General features: G+C 36.9%; 1 long non-coding RNA gene across 2 annotated transcripts in view; it reads left to right on the forward strand.

The window, feature by feature from the left end:
* LOC125689164 (uncharacterized) overlaps window positions 1-21,277 on the forward strand; it is a 335,705-nt gene that overhangs the window by 102,645 nt on the left and 211,783 nt on the right. For both annotated transcript variants that reach the window (XR_007375090.1, XR_007375089.1), the window contains exons 6-7: window positions 11,747-11,797; window positions 12,039-12,212. This is a non-coding gene — a long non-coding RNA (uncharacterized LOC125689164). The remainder of the gene's footprint in view (window positions 1-11,746; window positions 11,798-12,038; window positions 12,213-21,277) is intronic.

Raw genomic sequence — 21,277 nt, forward strand, 5'->3', positions numbered from 1 at the left:
ACCTTTAATTATAGATTGCCTTGGTCAAATGATTGATAATGACAGGATGTGAGAGGTGGATGCTATTGCTTTGGCTGCCTTGCATTTAAGAAGTCTGATGCCATTAAGTGTTTAAATAAGTACCAGTAGTGTTCAAAGCTGTTTCTAGATGCTCTTTTTGTATCAATTTTGTACCAGATTAGAGTCTGAGAAAGGAGAAATAAGAACAGTAGAAATATTAATTGATAGAACAGCCTAAAGAAAAGTTATTTACTTTTCTTATGGAAATTTTTAAACCTGGAGAAACCATAGACCCATTTTCCAGTCCATTAACCAGAAGAGAGGTAAATGAGAGAATCGAAGGTTGGAGCTCCATGAAAATGTGCAAAAGTTGAACACTCGCTGCTCAAATATCATATAGTAGTAACTACTTGATGTCTTGTGGATTTGTTACTTATCTCAGACATCCCCAGGATTCATTCAGATAGCAGTTTGCAATATGCCAGAATGTTATAGGCTAAGATGATTAGAAAATATGATTGTGTTTTCTCTTCTTGTCAAATTTACTGAGGATAAATTGTTCTTCTTTTAAGAGGAGAACAAAAATTCATGATGATCCGAAGTAATACTGTGATACTTTATGAGTTACATAGTTTTTGTTGTTGCAATAACTGTGACCGCTATGCTTAATAGTTCTCAAATCTGAACTTCAACAAAACAACAAGATCAGAGTCTTGGCTCTGTATTCAGTGAAGGACTGATAATAGTTCAACAATTATAATAAATTCTAATGCCTTCTGAATGATGACTTTTCTCCATGGGGAAAATTCTTCAGAAAATTTTGCATTGACTTTATGTAAAATAATTATAAATACTGATGATAACAATGTGGAATATAGCTAGCCAGAATAAAAGGGGAATATCTGTGAAGTTGAGAAGGTAAGAGGAATATCTTAGTCCAGGCCTCAAGCCTTCAGTCTTCGTGAACTCTAATGCACATTCAAAAAAGCATACGGATGATGGAGTTCAATTGTTTAGTTGTTCCTTTTATCATTAATATTTAATTAGTAAAACATGACAATGGAAAGGAGGCAAATAAAGAAACAATTGTGTGATTATATAGAAAGATTAGTATTCAGAGCATCTGGCTTCTTGTCCAGGTTTGCAGTGAATGTGCAGTTTAAATACAGGCAAATCATTTCTCCCAGAACTAATAGGTCAAGAAGAGTTCAGAGAGTTGCTCTGAGTTTTAAGAAATTACTTTTTATAAAGAATATCAGTGCCATGAATGAGAGTTTATATCAGAAAGATATGATAACTGTTATTAGAGCTAGAACAGTATTTTTTTATATTGATAATCAGACTTACTGTACAGATAGAAGCAATATTAAGAAATGCTGAGTATTAGTCACAGCACATTCTTCTGAATTCTCCACAAATTCCAGGATTGAAAGTAACAGTGAAGAAAACGGAGAAAAACTGCCACAAAAAACTGCCCTTATGTGTGGGGAGAGCAGACTTCAGGCTGCTTGAGAAGCTCAGATAACTATGTAGCTCAGTAAACTACTTCTGAAGGCAGTGGGATCCATCAGTGCTGGCCACTTCTTCAGAGCCATCTCTAGCATGCAGGAATGAATAGTTGGAAGTCAATAATGCAGGGCAAAAGTTCAGCTTGGTTGAGAAGGGATCGTCTAAAGTTTATGGAAAAAAAAGCGTATGGCCTTGGGAGGGAGGTTAGGTAAGATGGGAGGGCTATAGAGATGCTGTTTGCCATTGTAAGGAGAAAATTTGTGCAGCTAAAGCCCAACATTGAAGCTGGTTGGTACTGTGAGGGATAAGAGAAAGGCAAAAGTAGAATCAGAGGTATCATTTCTTCATTTTTTTTGTTGAGGTTGGTCACCTCCTGAATAGAGGTGTAAATAAAGCAAAGATGTTTCATGATGCCTTTGTCTCTTTCTTTAATATCAGTGATGAGCTGCAGGACACCTGGGGCTCTGAATTGTAGGATTATGACTATAGGAACAGTAACTTCACAGCTGACTCTGAACCCATTCAATATTTTCTGCTCCAACAAAAAGCTCATAATTCTATGTGGTCCAATGGGAGTCATCCGAGAGAACTCAAAGATCTGGCTGGTGTTATGAGATTTCTCTGAATTATTTTTAACAGACTTGGTTTACTGGCAACAGACCAACTAGTTTAAGGTTCCTATGCTTCTTAAACTCACACTGAAGGGCCTTTGGGTCCTGCAAATAAAGAGAACTCTTAAATTGTTTCATTTTAAATTTTTAAATGTTTAAATTTCTTGAAGTATTGAAATATTAGCAATGAAGCAATAGATAAGTCAGCACAGCCCTGTTCTTCATGCAGAAAACAACAAATTATACACAATTTTTTTTCCAGATAGATCATCATAAAATCATCATAGAATGGCCTGGTTTGAAAAGAACCACAATGATCATTTAGTTTCAACCCCCCTGTGGCCAGGGTTGCCAACCACTAGACCAGGCTGCCCAGAGCGACATCCAGTCTGGCCTTGAATTCCTCCAAGGATAGGGCATCCACAGCCTCTCTGGTCAACCTGTTCCAGTGCATCACCACCCTCTGAGTGATGATATATTCTAATTAAATATTTCCTCTCCTGAGCCTTTGCTCTTTCTCATAGCAGAGAAGGGCAATTAATACTGTAAATATTATTGGAACTCATGACAAGTTTATTTAGTCACCTGGCAAACTAAGATTTTTATTTATTTTCTTTTTAAATGAATATTTGTCTAAAGCTTAACAGATAAAACATTTTCTCAGTGCTCTGCTGCGTGTTTTGCCTTTCTTACAACTGACAGTTACTAGTTAAAATGACATATTTTGTTCTGAGTATTCTGTCTTTTGAATTTAGGTTTGCGATTTTATTTAGGCTTCTGAAGGTGTCTTAAGCAAGTTTCATAACACCTCATCTTTAATTTCCTGTCTGAGAGTGAGGCTGAACAAATGATTTTTTTGTGTTTTTTTTTCTTTTAACATTTTCCCTTAGAGATAGAAAAACAATAAGAGTAGGAGGAAGAAAAGTTTTCATTAAATATATTTTGTAGAAAATCTTGACCCTTCGTTATATAATCAGAAATATAAATTTCAGAAGCTATTCAAAGGAATTTCACTAAGCCCTGCAATTTTTAACTAGAAAGTTTGAGATTAAAATTGGCTGATTGTTTCAATCCTTACTATTTATCAAAAGTTGTTGATTTTCATTCATGTTTTGAATTAATCAACTATCTGAACTCAGTATGTCATGATGCAACAATCTTTATTGATACCACAGTGATCTTTAGATATAAAACTTATTGAACATCTTCTGTGGGTGGAGAGTCTGTTTCATGGAAGAATATAGAATCTGAAGTAAAACATAAGTCATTCATTTTCAGTTCTAATTTTCTTAGCTTTTGAATGCTGTAGAATTTGGAGCTGAAAAAAAAACAAAAGCGGGGCTTTCAGCTTTCTACTTCAATTTCCATTTTAATAAACTCTGGATCTCTAGGCTCTTTGTCTGCTTGCCGTGTAAAAAAGAACTACAAGTACACAGTAACTGATCTCTGAGAAGGAGTATCAGGAATGATGTATTTTGTCAGAAAGACCAGACTACGCTGTACAAAATGTGCCTTGATTTTATGCAGTTAGTTCACTTCCTGGTTCATCCCAAGGCCCTACTTTCCCAGATCTCTGTTTCATTCATGTTAGTTTGAGCCTGGGAAATGAAGCTAAGCCTGAGTTGAGGGACAGATGTGTTCCCTGGTATTTTCCATTTTCTCTCAGCTGTCTTTTTTGAGAGACAAGTTGGAGCAAGATATAGTTCTTTTTTCAATCTAAACAATTGCATTTCTTTTAGGGTGGATTTGTACACTTGTCTTGTTTTGACCTGAGGTATGTGGTGACATCTGCTTAGATACAAGGCTTCCATGAAAACATACCACCTCCATTCAACACATCCCTTCCTCCTCCCACCCCCCTTCCACATTCCACTTCTTCACACCATGTTTTATTGCTGAACATCATCATATAGTATGGAATATCCCTTTGGCCATTTTGGGTCAGCTGGCCTGGATGTGTCTCCTCCTAGTTTCTAGTGCATCTACAGCCACTAAATGAAAAGCAGTAGGAGAAATACAAAAGTCCTCAACTCTGCAAGAAGACATAAAGAGACTTTCTCCCACATTTGTTATTTATCTGTCTTCATGTTAATAACGTGTTCACAACTAAAATTTAACTATCAATAACATTTAACAACTAAAATACTAAAGAATTGAATGTGTATTGTATCTCCCTATCTCCTTTTCTCAGTATGTTTTTTCACCTATTTCTTAAAATTATTTTTCTTAATATAATTTAGCTTAATACTGAAATTCACTTTTACCCTGCTTTTCCTAAGAAAATAGCCATTTCAACAGCTTCTAGTGGGACTGAATATTTTGAAATATACTCCCTAAAAATTACACTTCTAATACTTTCTGGAATTTTGCCATCAGCTGCAGTCATTGAGAATATCTGAGAATGTTAAAGTAATTATCTCTTGCTAATATAAAAAGATTAATTTAATCACATTCAGTTATAGCTGGCTTTAAGCATACAGACGTGTATCTCTTTTAAGGAGAGAGACAGAAATCAGCGGCTTTATTAAAAATTTTTCTCAGGATGTCAAAATTTTCTTTTGAAAACTAAAAGTGATAAATAAGCATTTTGCCTATCTTCTATTCATTTTAATGTTTCTACATTTTTCATCTTTTTTTTTATTTTTATAATAACAAATTATAACAAGTAATAACAAATCAAACATATTTATGGTGATGCAGAGGTCTTTAGTCACAATACAATCTTTCTCAGAACCTTTGAACTAAATAACCCTAACTCAGGAAAGGTACACCAGACTATTAAATGGTTACAGTTGTGGGAGATCAAACTCAGGAGGTACTTAGAAACTTTTTTTATCAGAAAAATAAGCAGATTCCTGGAATTGTTTGCTTTTTTTGTACCAAATTTAGACAGAACTATATAACGTGGCCCTTGACTGACAATGGCAGTATATCACCTCTTGGAAAGCATTTGTTTCTTAAGACAAGATCTGCACTCGTACACTTAGGTGTGTTTGCTTTTCTTTTTTGCCTTAGCGAACTTCCACGTCCAAAGTTTAGTGGGGCTAATCAGAGTTTATCAAGAACAAGTGATGTCAGATTGCTTGAGAAACTGTATCTTCCATCTGGATCTGTACATTTTAATGTAAAAACATGCTAAAATAATAAGATTAAAGCCTTAAACTTCAATCTCAAAAAGAAATAAACTTCAGATCCGTTTTAGAGAGAAAAGCTGTGGCTGAATTTCTGCAGCAGCAGTAGTTCACTTATAAATCTCATTCTAACATGTCACAGAGAGTGTTATTCTGCAGTTTTAGTTGAGCACCAGATCTCGTGGAACATGGCCACTTACCAATTCAAATCACTCCTCCCTACTTCTTACAGCATCTTTTCTTTTTTTCAGAGATCTCACAACCCTTCAAAATGAAATCTAAGGAGAGAACAGCTGGGAGTTGTGCTCCAGCATGATAGTGAATAAAGCCATCCTTCACCTAATATTGAATACAAAATTGGCAAGTTCTTAATATTCATCCAGGAAAATGTTCCCGCAGTCAGCCCCTATTATATCCAGGAAGCCCTTAGCGTTTTGCTGCCATTGACATGGTGTGTACGGTGCAACAAATGAGATCGGATTTACAGACAGCTGGAGTTGGGGGCCAGGTGGGTTGTATTCAAGGATAACAAACCACTTCAGTGTAATGGAACCAGTGTAGATGGCAGCAAAGAAGAGCTACTTGCTTTCCATAGTCTTGAGTACCCATTGACAGTATATGTGATGCCTTCTCCAATTGTCCTTCTGACTCATGAACAAAAATTCTGGCAGAAGTGTAGCTAAGCTTTATGTCACTGTTCCAAAAAATACAGCTTTGGTTTCAAAGTAAAATGTGGGCTTTGATATAGTTTGCCACCACTGATAAACTAATGCTGCATTGGAGGCTTCCAATTGTAACTCTGTAATGGAATCATTTGCACTATAGTTGTTTATTAACTATTTAACACTATAGTTCTTCCAAATCCTGAAATTTTATGATGGTTATCTCGGTATTAGAAGTTCACTTTAAAGCTGCAGACTTACATGAATAGGGAAAAAGATCTGTCAAAATGGAGGTTGAGAAGCAGAAAGAAGGCCCAGTTGTCATGGAAATTGAATGTATCTGAAGATTGTCAGGATGGTTCGAAATCTAGAGAGAAATAAACTGTTCTTTGTAAACCGTGCACACAGCTAATTATTCTATGAGGAGCGCGAAGTGTTAAACAAATTGTTTCTGATTGAGCGCTCAATGCTATGGAAAAGAGAGAAAACAGGAGAATCCAGTTCCAAAGATTTTACAGTCTGAAATCTGAACTTGGAAAATCTCAAGAACAAAGAAAGATAGGAATTAAATTCCTTCTGTGGGAAGATAGTTTATTGTGTTTTTATATCTTGTTCTGAGTAACTTTTATTTCACAAGAAAAAAATGCTGAAGGTTTTCTGATTTAAAGTACGAGTTACAGTGACTATTATCTGGAAGACTGTCTTGACACAAAAAAAATGAAAACTCCTATCCAATTAAGATATAAATTTTTGTCACTTTTTAAACATACTGCAAAGATAATAGAAAAAAAAATCTTTTAGTTCCACAGCTAAATTTTTGGAAAGACAAGGGTTATGATGTGAATAAGCAAACAAAGTTCAGAAATCTCTGTAATTCCTTTGATGTTGATAATCAGCTGCAGATATTTCCTGAGATATCTTCTCTCTCCAGATGTTAGCACAGCTGGAAATGCTCTAAGACCAGTTTTCTTTGTAGCAGTTTTACAGATGGAGCCACAGAATTTAGAGACAAAAAGAAAATTAAAGGAAAGATCTTTGGGAACACAATCAAAGGTTCAGTCCACAATGTTTGACAGGTAAAACTTACTTTGTCAGCGTTGCCTCTTGTGCCTGCACACTCTCTTATTAAATTCTATCGATAATACCCTTAATTTCTTCTAGCCAATTTCAAACATCTTTGTAATGGATGCTATATCAACACCTTTCAGTAATGCAGTCTGTGAGTTGACACTATGCAATTATTGCTTTTGTTCCTTCCCTGCTCCCAAAAAAAGAGAGAAACTGATCAGAATTTTGAATTCTATAATCCTAAATTCTAAGGATCGGAATACTTCTCCCGTTCTAGAGTATGAAATATTCATATGTTTTTGGAAATTCCTCTTGATGGCTCACAGTTCCCATACAGAATCATGGCTACAGCTAAAATTTGCTGAAAAAATTTTCAAGCAATACTACACAGGCTTGTGTACCTTAAGGATAGTTTGAATTTCTGGGTTAGGGGACAGGACATGTAACATGATTAACAAGGTTGAATAATTTGCCAAGAAAAGGAGAAGGTACTATAACAATCTTCCCAAGAAGGGAAGGAAGCTGAAACATACGGTATGGATTCCAGTAAAAATAATGTACTTTGGTTTATTTCACATCTATATGAATAAAATTTAGGAATATGATTATAAGTTATTTCTAAGCCACTTGGCCATGTCATGAGTTAGTCTTACCAAGAAGAAGAGGATTAAATGTCTTCTATGAAGATTATCATCTAGTGTAAAATTTTACACATGATTTTGCCTATCCCATGTATGATATGATGGATATCAGAGTAACAACAAAAGGCCTGACTAGTTATTTTTCCTGTTTTGTTTTGCTTTTGTATTTATATTTTATTTCACTTAGAATGAACTATGAAACAGATTACTTTCAGGTTTTTTTGTTTGTTTGTTTGTTTGTTTTTTTATAGTAGGCTTTCCTTCCTGATAAATTCTCCAAATGCAATAATGCTGTTTTCTGTGAAAGAAGAATGTTGCTCTTTAAAAAGTAAATGGCTTCCAGATAAGTTTTGTGACACATTTCATCATAGCATTTCCATTGATTTTAAATGTTGCAATAGCTCTTTCAGCTTTTAGAAACTTGGCAACACTGCATTAGAGTAACTTGAGAATATTGCCAATTCAGAAAGGGAGCACAGAATGATGCTTTCATGAATTTGTGGTGCCTGAATCTGTGAAACTCTGAAGTGTGTCTTTTTTTCTCCTCCTCCCTCCGGTCCCTTTGTGTTGTGGAGCCTCTTAGGAAGTTCAGTCTTGTTTTTTCTCATTGTAGATTTTATAATTCCTTTTTTACTTAACATCTATATTAAAAATCCCTTAAAATTCTTTGTAATCTCTATCTATATCTTTACAGCTATATACATGCATTACATATATTTATTTAAACTACTTTGTAGACTTCACAGTATTATCAAAAAAATATGAGTTGGGAAAGTTGGGAAAGCTGAACTTATTTTTTATGGATGGTAACACATCACAAACTGTTCTTTTAAGAATGAAGAGAGAAACCACTGCCTCATCTTGACTCTGGTAATCTTTTGGAAACCAACTGTGATCTCTTTGCCTTCCATGTTTTTCTTTGATTGTTTCTGATGGAGATTATGAAATTTTTCCTGAATCAGTGAGGGTAATCTAATGCCGCAAACCTTATGACCTTATGTCATATCATTTTCCACACGTGGCTACTCCATACTTCAGTTTGTTACTGGGGAACATAGCAGTGAAGTTCTGTTAAGTTAAACTACTTATTTGACATTGGTGAAAGAAATAAGACTTTTTGCAAGGTAAATTCTATTCTGAAAACAATTTTCATGGACTCAAATAATTTTCTTCTCTATCTTCAACCCGCATGTTGCCAGAGTGATGTTCAACAGGCTTGGCTGTAAAGATTATAGAAATCCCTTAGCTCTAAAAACTGTAGAAACCCCTTACAGTTCAAATTCTTTTTGTCATCTGAGAGTAGTTTTCTGAGATATGATATAACCACCCCTAGGGAATGGAAATTGTCCTCAGCAAAAACAAAAACAAAAATAATTACACAAATTGTTTCAATTTTCAGAATAGGGTTTGACTGTGGTTTCAGTAAATAATATCTTTTACACATCTGGTGCGCCAAATGTCCATGTCTTTTTCAACAGAATGACATTTTCCTGAGCTTTAAGATCTTATACTGCTCTTTCCTATGAAGAAAAATACTTTTGGTGACCCTTTTAATGGTAGAGGACTAGCTACTCTGTTCCTATGTTATGTAGATACATATTTTTCTTTCTGACTTTTATAGTAGAATAGAGTATAACATTATTGTTACTATCCATAACAAGTCTGAAAGTGTGATAGGCAACCAAGAAAAGCGTGGAAAATGACAGATTTTTGGAGAGAGCAAAAGGTCTGATTGAATGACAGATCAGCCACAACCTTCACCAAAATTCAGCAAGCACCTCCTGCTGTTTGTTCTTTCATGTTTGACTCTGATTCCATCTAATAATTGTTTGACATTTGTCTGGCTGTACAAACATTGCCTTTTTTGGCAATTCAAGATAGAGTTATAAATTAGGAGAAGCAGTGTGTGAGGAGTCAAGTATGAAGATTTAAGAATTTTCATGGATATCTTTTCTACATGGAAGATGTATGTGGCCCTCTAAGAAAAGCCTTTTGTGTCAGTAGTGCATTTGTTCAAAATTAATCAAATACAATAGTATAGTATTCATTATATCCTGTCATAGTTATTATATCTAGGTGTTTAAATTAGCACTAATTTGCCTGTGAGAGGGGATAATAGTTCTGATTTAGCTGCTTTAGTAATAGTTTAAAGAATCTCATTGGCTTCAGTAATGGCAGATAACCCTAAATTGGCTGAGTAGCTTAGTACATTGTTGTGAACATTTGAATATTCTTTCTGATAGGCACACTGGGTAGTATTTTGAGCATCTAGACCTGAACTGATTTCCCTAAGTTGCTTCCCTTATGATGATGGCTCCACTTTTGAACTTGGTCATTTCACTTTATGGACTAGAAGTAATTTAGGGCAGCGTGAAAGTTTAGGTGCCCAAATTTCAGGCACAAGTATTAAAGTACATGAATGCAGAACTAGTCTGATCAGGGGCAAACAACGTAATGTAGAATTTAGTTTAGTTTGTAGAACAAAAGGCGGACAAGAGTTAAGTCTTAAACACTTTAAACAGTTTAGTTTTTAACACCACTGGTTTTCCCTGTCTTCCCTTAAACACATTTATTCAACATTGCTCATCTAAAATTGCTGTTAAGAGGCTGTAGATGTGTAAGTATAATGGCTACAGAAATTATTTGGAATTTTTGTAAGTATAATCTGTGACATCTTTGGAGCATGGAATTTGAGAAAAACATGCATGCCAATTACATTGCCTTGCCTTTGCCAGTATCTTATTCCTCAGGATTTCAGGTAGTAGGATGTAGCACCAATGTTGTTACGTGTAAAATACTCCTTTCCCTGCACTCATCTATAGCAGAAGGTCTACATATGCTGTATAAATTCTTCCAGTGGAAGTTTTCCGTGAAAGTTTTTAATAACACATCTGTCTCATCTTAAGAGATTTTTTTCTGATTTTCTTTAGAATTATTTTTTAATTCACATAGAAATCTCTAATTAATTTGATGGATTTGTATCCCAAGAGATAAATTCCTCAAGAATCAATGACAGTAAGGCAATAGGATCTGTCAGTCCAGTACCTGAGTGATATTAATCTCTACTTTACTCCACAAAAGAAGTGAAAGTGGAGACACTTTCTTTAAATCAACAGAACCATCTTTATTCCTTTGTAAAAGCTCTGTTTGAAAATTTGGCTTGTGAGGATCTAGTTCCATTGCTGTATCTTGATTTTTCAGTTCTCGGATAAATTTCAGTGAAAGACTGAAATAAAGGAAATTTAGAATGATGCAGAATCTCAATTCTACTCCATAATCACTACTGGGCAATTTTAACAAGTGTTTAAGATGTTGTAGGTGCATTTTCATCTATTATTCATGTTGATTGTATGACTTTAAAAGTGGATGAGATGTGCTATTTCCAGTACTTATTTAAGTGGTTCCCAATTTCTCTATCTATTGCTAGTGAGAAATCCTGAAATGCTGAGATTCATATCCTATTCCTACTAGTGATGACAGGAGGTCAGATAGGAATGAAGAGTGGTTTGAAAATTTGCAGAAAGACACAAATCTGTTTTGCCATGTTTGGAAAGCATTGATTGAAAGAAATCCAAATATGGAAAGAAAGATTTATTTATTTATTTATCTATTTATTCTGAAGTTGATATACAGTTTTCCAGTGCTTGCAAATGTAAGAAACTCTTCTTGCTCTTCTTTCTGAGTCAGCTGTGAGGGCAGACTCCAGAGAGATGGAAGAGGTCAGAAACTGACATATTATGGATTTTTTATATGACTTAACTCAGCTAATAGTTAGTAATTGAAATATCTTGGGGATTTTCTTTCGTAACATTTACCTGGCCATATTTTATAGCTGCATTCTCTGTTCTACAATTGTCTGTACACATTAGAAGGAATTCATTGCATTGTTTAAATAATAATTTTGTTATTACCCATGTCAAAAATACTATTTTCAGCAACAGGGAGTATGATTTATGTTAGTGGAATCATTTGAGATCCTTTTGTGAATCTTTGGAATTGTAATAAGAAAAAAATCATATGAAAATGTTAAGTCTAAGTTTCTTTCTCAATAATTCTTGTAATTTGTGTTGGTCATGTAATCTTTTAGATAGACTACCACTAATATATCATCTTGTCACTTTTAGGAATCAGGCAAGCAGGATCATGGGCTGCAGACACATTGAGGAGCAGCTGAGGTGAGATCTCATGTGGAAGCATGGCTTAGTTTGAGTCACCTGGGTAGTGAGTGAGCACATGCAGGATGGCTTTTGTTCACAGAAGACAGATTAGATATTGAGATTAATCACAAATGACTGAAAAATGGTGTTCGCTGTCATTTCTGAAGGCTTCCCATACCCTGCTTTGACCGCAGCTGCTAGTGAGCCAAGCTCACTCAGGCCCACATCCTGACCTGACGTGGGTTTGTCTTGATTCCAGAGAGGTACCTGGAGCTGGGGCTGTCCTTGTGTTCCCCGTCAGCCTGGGCAACCCCTGAGATCCTGGCACCTCTGGTCCTGGGGAGATGCCAGCCTGCACAGTGCCATGACAGATCAACAGCAAAGAGACTGCTCAGAATTGTACATGGGGTGACAAAAAACACAGTGGAATAAGGTAAGAAAACCACATCGAAATGCACTGCTCTATAAACAATGTTTATAAAATAGAATGTTTCTGAAACAGTTTTATGTGTCTGACCCTGTAAAGATATTCACAAAATAGTGCTTTGGGCTTGCTGTCATTTTGAGATCTGCTTTGTTCCCTCTATAATATCAGTTCTCTTACTTTCAGAATGTACAACCTTTTAATGAGCAATGCTAACTCTAACTGCAGGATTGCAATAGAAACTTTTTCACAGGCAGTTCGTTAGATTACCATTTCAACTGTACAGTATTTGCTCACACAGACACGGGAATATCTGCGAAGCTTTGTTTGCATTATAGAATTATTGATGAAGAATGAATTTTGTTCTTTGTCAAGGCACAGTAATCACACTGAGAAAAAATGGTTTTTTTGTTTGTTTGTTTGATTGATTGATTTTAATAGTTTGGCCAATATTTTTTTGCCAAAAAAGTGTTATTTTAGTTGCAAAAGGCTAGAAAAGCTTCACAAAGTGATCACAGAAGTAGATATGACAAAACCTGTTTTCAGCCTGTGTGACAGCATCTGGCTTTGCATGTTGATCAGGTGTTGACAAAGAGCAGTCCCAGGCCTGTCCAAGCAGGAAATGTGTGCCCTAACTGCAGCGTCCTACATTGCCTTGGCACATTATGCTGTTTGGGCTGTCCAGCCAGGAAGAGGAAATAATGTGGCTTCTTGATGAGCTGCAAATCCTATCAGCGAATATCTGATGAACTGCTGAGAGTTTTCTGTAATGAGTCAATATGAAGCATTTTTTGCCAGTTGAGATCTGCCTGCATAATTTAATAGCCATTTGTCTAAGTACTGGCTAGCACAAAGATCGGGCCCAGATGACATGACAGTAAAGTTAAATACATATATAATCCCTTAAAATTGTAATAAACATATCCATGAAATTGTTTGTTCACAGACTTCAGGCTGCAAAATCAATAAGATAGGAAGAAAAAAAGGAAAAGGGTCAATTAATTAATCTTATAAATAGCTTGACCAACGCTATTTCTAATGACCACTCCTGATTTAATTGATATTACAGAAAGACAATGTGATAAGATTGTCATATGAAACATGAAAGATGGACATTGTAGATCCACTTATCTGGCTTTTTAACCAGTGTGAAAAGCTGCAAGTAAACCAAAAATAGTGTTACAATATGAATGGTAGGGATTATTGTTTTGAATGGTAACTATTGGCGTGGTTACCTTCCCTTAAGAGGAGAAACAAAGATACCTGAATGCTCTGAGTCAGAAAAGTGTATGTACTGTATGTGACACATCTAAAGGGTTAGATAGACTCACCTTGCTTTGTCTTTATAAAGCATAGCTGAGCATCAGTAATAAATTCATACACAATTTTGAAACAGGTTTTTATTGAAATGCCATGGACAATTTGAACAATTTTCTCTTCAAATGTTCAAATCAAAAACATTAATTAATTAATCCTCTCTATGTGACATGTTTGAAGTAAGGGACTCAGGAATGCTTTTCCACTCAGGTCAAAGTGTTGGTCCTGGCAGCATCTGGTTCCAGCACTCTGTGTGTGAAAGAATCACAGAAGAGGCAGTTCTTTAAAAGGTCTCTCTATTTTCTGCTTTTATTTTTGGTGTCAGCTGTAGTAGAATTACTTTGCAATGAAGAACTGCAATGATGTCAGTGTTAGAATAAGACATCTTGAAAAGCTGGTGCAATAAACATAGTAATAGTGATAGTACATATTGCCATTGAATCAAAATTGGTAATAAGCTCGTGACAGGTAATAAGGAAGTTGAGTTCATGAGAGGGTGAGTGGATCGTACTAAATCTGAGGAACAGAATCAAAGTACAACTGGTCGTAAAACTTCAGGAGTAGCAGCTATCAGTTTCACTAGGAGTGTTTGTCCAAATAATTCAACAAAGATTTCCCTTTAAAACCAACTTAATTAATGTACCAAAATTTTAGGAAGAATTTCCCTTTTGAAAAAGCCTTTCGTCCTCTCTATGTGGCTGAAAAAGTCTGTGAGAAGCACTGAGGATGGGAAATCTCTGGTGCAAATGAAGTAGCACACTGTTAAACATGGCTATTAAGATATTTTCTTGGGAGTTGTTTTTGATTCATGGGGAATAGATTAAAAGTCTGTTTCAAATCCCACAAGATTTCCCATGGAGTATAATTATACATGAAACAGAATAAGGAATGCAGTCCAACAATTACTTTAATTAGATGGTGGTTACTGAAGCTGTCAGTGTGCCTAGTCTCACAAAAAACTAAGAACGGAGAGTTAGGTAATGGAATTGTTGATAAATGTTTGAACTGCAGAGGAATTAATTATCTGTGTAAATAAATACTGGACTAGAAACACTGTAATCAGCTGACGGGGTCTTGCCCTTCATCATCACTGGTGATATAATACCTATCTTAAAGACCAATTTGCTATCTTATAAAGCAACCCTCAAGGGTCAGCCTTGCTCCCTCTGAGTAATTCAGCCCTCTGCACTTTTTCTCGGACCTGAAACTCAAAGTAATAAAACTTGGCATGAGCAGCAATGTAGGAGTGGCATCAGTAGCACCTGAGATCCTCTTTTCTTATACTTTCATTTTGTCAATGAGATTAATGTGAATGCTTCTGAAAGCAAAAGAAGGGGGGAAGATATTAATTCTCCTCAATCAGGTAATGTAAAACTGCAGAGTCTCTCTTCTTACTCTGTAGATTCTGGCACCATCTTCTGCCAGAAAAGATTATGTGGGAGGGACCAGCATTTTGTTTTGGACTGGAAATTTTTATGTTTCCATGTACATGACTATACCTGTGTTTTTGCAGTGGTAGACAGAGAAGATGATAAAATATAAGATCAGAGTTTTGTATCTGGGGTCTTTTGCAAACACTAGCTCTTTAGAACAGAGCATCTTGAGTAATTTGTGTATCCAGGTTCTGTTTTGAACCATTCCAAGTCAGAAAGGATAGAAATTCTTCTGGCTTATGATGTAGTTGGATCTGTCCTGCCCATATGCTTCGTTAGTGCCTTAGCAGCACTTTAATAAATAGTCCTGTCTCAAAGGAATGGTCAAAACCTTACTGAACCATGAAGCTCTTCCTCATTATTTCCATATTCCTCAAGGTATTGCCCTTCCATAATTATAAATGAATTACACTGAAGGCAGAGGATGAGAGTAGTGCTGCTGTCTCTGTGCCTATAGATCTGTACATAAATTGTTTTGTGAATTCCTTTCCTTACTGTGGGAGATAAGATGTAAGAAGGAGACAGAAATCTAAAGTAACCAAGCTATTGATATTCATCTCCAGGAAAGGCAGATGCAGCTATGCTCATGCATTCACTTTCTAGATTGTTAGATGGTATCAGTTTGCCACAGTCCTAAAAATACCCTAGTGCAACAATAAGCTTCAGTCTCACATTCTGCTGATCCAGCTATTTACACTACTCTGTTCAGTCAAAGAACAATCAATGAGCAGTGTATTGTAATCTTTAGGAGGGAGTTGCCAGGAGACCTACTTCAACATGACTATATTTCAATGGGCTTTTGAGAAGCCCATAGAGAAGAACACTGTAGAGAAAGTTTTCCTTGTAGAATGTATCTGATTTTCAGTTGTAAGCCATTTAGAGAGTTATGTAATTCAAGACGTGTTCCCAACACTGACAATAATGCAATTCCCACTTCCATGAACAAATACCCAGGACAGGGATTCAGTTCCATAGGCTGCAGAATCTTTCTGTTTGCCTCTCAATTTAACTGATTTAATTATGATTCAAGGTTTCAGTGAATGTGAAGAGGAACACTGGAATAAAATAAAAAATCTACTTCTTGCTTAATAGCATATTAAATCTTCATAGACAAGAAAATCTGAACCTCTTTAGGGAGGTTTTAAGACTTTTAAATGTCTATGGTTAAAAGGAAAGAAATGTGCTGGCCCCTTGAGCAAATTAAGAACAAGTGAGTATCACAATTTCTTTCCTATCTAGCTTTTTCCTCCTCGTATCCCATCCTAAGCTGGGACTTGATTTAAGCAATAATTGCATACATATAATTTGCTTTTTGTTTTCAGAGTTTCAGTTTGCAGCACTAACAGTTTTCTCTTCTATGGTGACATAATGAGAATCTCAGTAATGGAATTTTAATGATATTTAGGCTCCTGATTTAGGTTATAGATTCTTAAAGATATTCTGAAGCGTAAGTTAAATCAGATGTGATATTAAAGCTTCACTGATGGACCTGATGGATCTGGCGCGCAATGAGGGCATGTTCTCAAAAGGCTATTCTCCTGGAAGACACATGACTACAAGTCAAGTTCTGCAGATTGCTGGGCTGTTCTGAAGTTCTGCTCTGAACGTTTAGCCATAATGTCACCTAATGTCTGTTCTTGCCTTTAAACCACATGTTCACTTCTAAGCTGTAGCTTATAACTCCCACCTTACCAGGACTGTGTCTGTTTCTCAACACTTTCCTTCTGTGGAAAGTGAGTCTTAGTGACCAGCAGTAAGCCTGGATAATTAGGACCTTCCTTCTCTGTAATACAGGTGGGATTTTTCTGATCATCAAGTGGAGTTCGAGGGAAGACAGTGGTTATTCTAATAACTTGGAAGCCACAGGTTGCCTGCAGATATTTTATTTGTTCTGAAGATATTTATTTATTTATTTATTTTCACTTGTGTTCTGCTGGGCAAAATCCAAATAAGTTTTGGTGATTAGTAGAGATGTTTGAATAGATGAAGCACTGACTTTCATGGATTATTCAATAGATAAGTTCAGCAAGAGTTCTGAATCCTGCTTTTTTTTTTTTTTTTCATTTGTAACTAGTGCCTTTTAAAGATGAAAAGGTAAGAAATGATTCCTTTTCTTTATTCAACTCTTTAATCATTTTTTTAATTCTTTTTTATGCAACCTCTGCTTTTCGTTTCCACTTCTTAGAATGAGAGAATCAGAATCATTAAGGTTGGAAAAGTCCTCCAAGATGCCAATTCATCGCCACCATGCCCACTAACCCATTTACCTCAGTGACACAACTGTATGTTTCTTGAGCACCTCCAGGGTGTTCATTCCATCACTTTCCCGGGCAGACTGTTCCAGTGCCTCTCAACCCTTTCTGTGAAGAAATTTTTCCTAATGGTCAAACTGAATCTAATCTGGTTCAGCAACGAGGCCATTACCTCTCATCCTATCACTAGTTATTTGGAAGAGGAGACGAACTCCTACTTTGCTAGAGCCTACTTTCAGGGAATTGTAGAAAGTGATAAGGTCTCCCCTAAACCTCCCCTTTTCCAGGCTAAATAATCCCTGATCCCTCAGCCACTCCCCATAAGACTTGTGCTCCAGACTCTTCACAGCTTTGTTGCCCTTCTCTGGATATGTTCCAGGGCCTTAATGTCTTCCTTGTTGCGAAGGGTCCTAAACTGAAAGCAGTACTCAAGGTGCAGCTTCACCACTGCAGAGTACAGGCTGACTATTACCTCCCTGCTCCTGCTGACTACAGTATTTCTGATAATTGTCAGGATGCCTTTGGCCTTTTAGGTTACCTGAGCTCATGCTCAGTTGTCTGTCAACTAACACTCCCAAATCCTTTTTTGCTATGCATCTTTCCAGCCAATCTGCCACAAACTTGTAACATTGCATGGGGTTGTTGCGACTAAAGTGCCAATCCGGCACTTGGTCTTGTTGAATTTCATCTCATTGGCCTCAGCCCAGTGATCCAGTCTATCCAGATCCATCTTAGGGCTTTCCTACCCCCAAGCTGATCAGCGTTTCCTCCCAGTTTAGTGTAATCTGTGAAGTTACGGAGAGTGTGATCAATCCTCTTGACCAGATCATAGAATCATAGGCTTGGGTTGGAAGGGACCTCAAAATTAATCTAGTTCCAACACCGCTGCTGTGGGCATGGCTGTCAACTGCTAGATAAAGCACTGGATCAAGCTGCCAAGATTATCAGTAAAGATATTAAACAGGTTTGGGCCCAGTACCTATCCCTAAGGAATACTTGTCCCTAAGGAATGGTTGCCAGCTGGACTTAATTCCTTACAGCACCACTCTCTCAGCCTGACCAGACAGACATTATTTTATCCAGCAGAGTGTGAACCTGTCTTAACTATGAGTTGTTAGCTTCTCTGGGAGAATACTGTGGGAGATAGAATACTATGGGAGATAGGGTCAAAACATTTACTAAAGTGTAGGTAGATTACTTCTACAGCCTTTCCCTCATCCAGTAGGCAGGTCACCCAGTCATTGGAGGAGATGACATTGGTCATGTGGGACCTGTCTTTCATGAACACATGCTATCTGGACTTTATGCCCTGCTTGTCCTGTGTATGCTGTGTGATCACACTCAAGACAATCTTCTCTATGACTTTCCTCATACTGAGGTCAGGCTGACAGATCTGCAGTTTCCCAGATCCTCCTTCTGACCTTTCAGGTAGATGGATGTCACACTGGCAAGTCTCCATTTGTCTGAGACCTCTCTAGCTAACCAGCATTGCTAATAAATGATGGAAAGTGGCTTGGAGAGCACTTCTTCCAGTTCCCTCAGAACCTTCGGGTGGATCCCATCTTATACCATGGACATGTGACAGTCCAGGTGGAGTAGCATGTTGTTAATTTTCCTTCTGAGCTGTGGGGGTTATATTTTGCTCCCTGTCCCCTTCTTCCAGCTCAGGGGGCTGACTACCCTGAAGCTAACTGTTCTGACTTATATGCTATTTCACAGCATTCATTTAGTAGGTTGCAATATGGTTCTGCAGAGTGGTCAGCTTCCATGGCTGGGCTATTGGAAAACAGCAAAAGCATGCTGCTTAGAGGAGGCTACCAAGGGAAAAGGTGCTTCACTTAGCACAGCCAGCAGTGAGGAAGTTCATGTGACAAGATGAAGTCTAAATAGGCAGTGAAATATGCATGACAGAATGAGAAAGATTCTCAGTCTCACCAGTGACAAAAGCTGGTAGAGGAATGGGAGGAATTGTGGAATTTAGAGAATAAGCAGATGGTATCAAAGGAGTAAGGGTCATAAGCACTAAAAAACTTTATGCCTTTGAGAGACATATCACCTGTTGAAGACCTAGAGCAGGGTTCTCCATCTTCTGGGGATTTTATATCATAAGATCTATTAACGTGTTTAAATAGAAACAGAATTGAATGTGTAACGGATTTCAGGCTGTTTCAGTGGTGAAAGGAAACTACATTGTTGTTTTTTTCTCATGGGAGTGGAATACCTGAAATTATGGCCAGATATCTTGCAATAACCAGAATGATACTTTGCTTTCAAGCATGTGAGAGTGGTGTTGAAAGTGGCTGTGTTTATTGCTTGGCTACACTGGAAACAATCTCTCAGTATTTGGGGCTGGGGGTAGTAGGGGAACTGCATGGAAATAGGAAACATCTTGTCCAAGAGAGCACTTGAATTATTAGCTCCTTGAAGGTCATCCCAACTTCAGTAAAATGGGAATTTTTGCCATAATAGGAATGCAGCTTTACAAGCACCCTTGAAAGCCTCTAATCAATAGGTTCTCAGGATGCAGAAATCCTCTAAGAGATCCTTCTACAATTAAGTTGTCCTTTTATCTCCTTCTGTACATGCTTTTCTGAAATAGGCTTAATAGCAGCATGTATAAACCGAAGTTTTTGGAAAAGTGCCTTAATTTAGTCAAAAGTTGTTCCCTCCATAGGTCGTCTCAGAATGTAGCATTTTTGAAAAACAGTTAAAGCACAGGTTTCCATGCCAACATTCTAAATAAGCTGTGCCTATCTGTTTTTTCCCAAGGATGTCCAAATAGCAGTGAGGACAAGTGCCGTGTTTGCTATGCAGCAGCCTCTTGATGACAGGCACTGAGTGGAGATGTTCTACTTTGCTGGGTACTTTTGGAAAGCGAGACCTGGTATATAGATCATCTCCTTATCTAGTATCTGTGGTTTCATATGATCCTAAAAATAACTTTCATGTTCCCTCTATTAGTAATCAGTCAGTTCCAGCTTGAATTTTATGTGATTACTGATTTCTAGAGAATAAGACAGAGCAGGGCCTGATAAAATCAATTGATCATTCCTCTAAGCTCAAAGCTGTACCAGATGTATATTTGGAGACTGTATTTGCATAGGCAATATGGGTCAGTTGCTTGAATAACTAGGGCTTGTTATAGTATTTGAAGAAAGCACTACCTCACCTCCCTTTCTGGATAACCTCAGATGCATCAGCTCTCCTTTTTCTCACCTAGTTGGAAACCAGCACCTAGGAGTTAACAGAGTACCTGTTAGAGAAGAGGTGAAGAGTTAAAAAAAAAATCATTGAGATGTAACATTTCTTGTGGTTTTTCTGAGTTTTTTTCTTTTTGTATTTATGTCTTAACTTGCCTGTGAAGCTCTACCCATTCTATGGAGACCAGTTTGTGCATTTCCAAGCAGAAATGAAAGCAAATGAAAGGAAGCCATGACATTGCGCACTTACATCACTATTAAATGTTAGGCAAGCACACAACAGATTGAGTGTTTTGTAGGCAGCTGCATTCCCTTGAACTCCATCTTCATGTCACAACAACTATCACAGCTTTCTGATATGGAAATGTGAGAAAAACATTTAAAAGGGGTCTTTAAAGACGCAGTGGTGTGATTTAGATGTTGATGGAGGTAGAACTGTTTTTATGTTTATGTGAGGTCTGCAGAGTAAACAGAGATATGACTCAATTCTACCATATTGCTTGCATGAATAGCATTTGTCTCTTTGTTAATAAGCCCGACATTAAATTGTATGTACTCGCTCTCTCTCTGGTTCTCTCTATTCCTTGGAATTAATAACACAGCTCCTAGAAGTTCATTAATGCTGGCATGTCTCTTTGCTTCACTTCTGTAATGCACGAGAACACAGGCCTTAAATAAAATCTTTGTGAAGCACTTGCACTTGTCTGAAGATAAAAAGCATGTTCCTACATTTGCATTACAAAGAAATCCATATCAGCATCTTCTTTCTCTGGCACCCTCCTTCCTTTAGGCTTGTATCTGATGGAAAATGCAATTTCCAGTTAATCATTGTAAAAGCCTGTCATTTGAGTCTGTAATGAGAGGGAAGAGTT

The sequence above is a fragment of the Lagopus muta genome, chromosome 2, assembly GCF_023343835.1.
Source record: "Lagopus muta isolate bLagMut1 chromosome 2, bLagMut1 primary, whole genome shotgun sequence".
NCBI lineage: Eukaryota > Metazoa > Chordata > Aves > Galliformes > Phasianidae > Lagopus > Lagopus muta.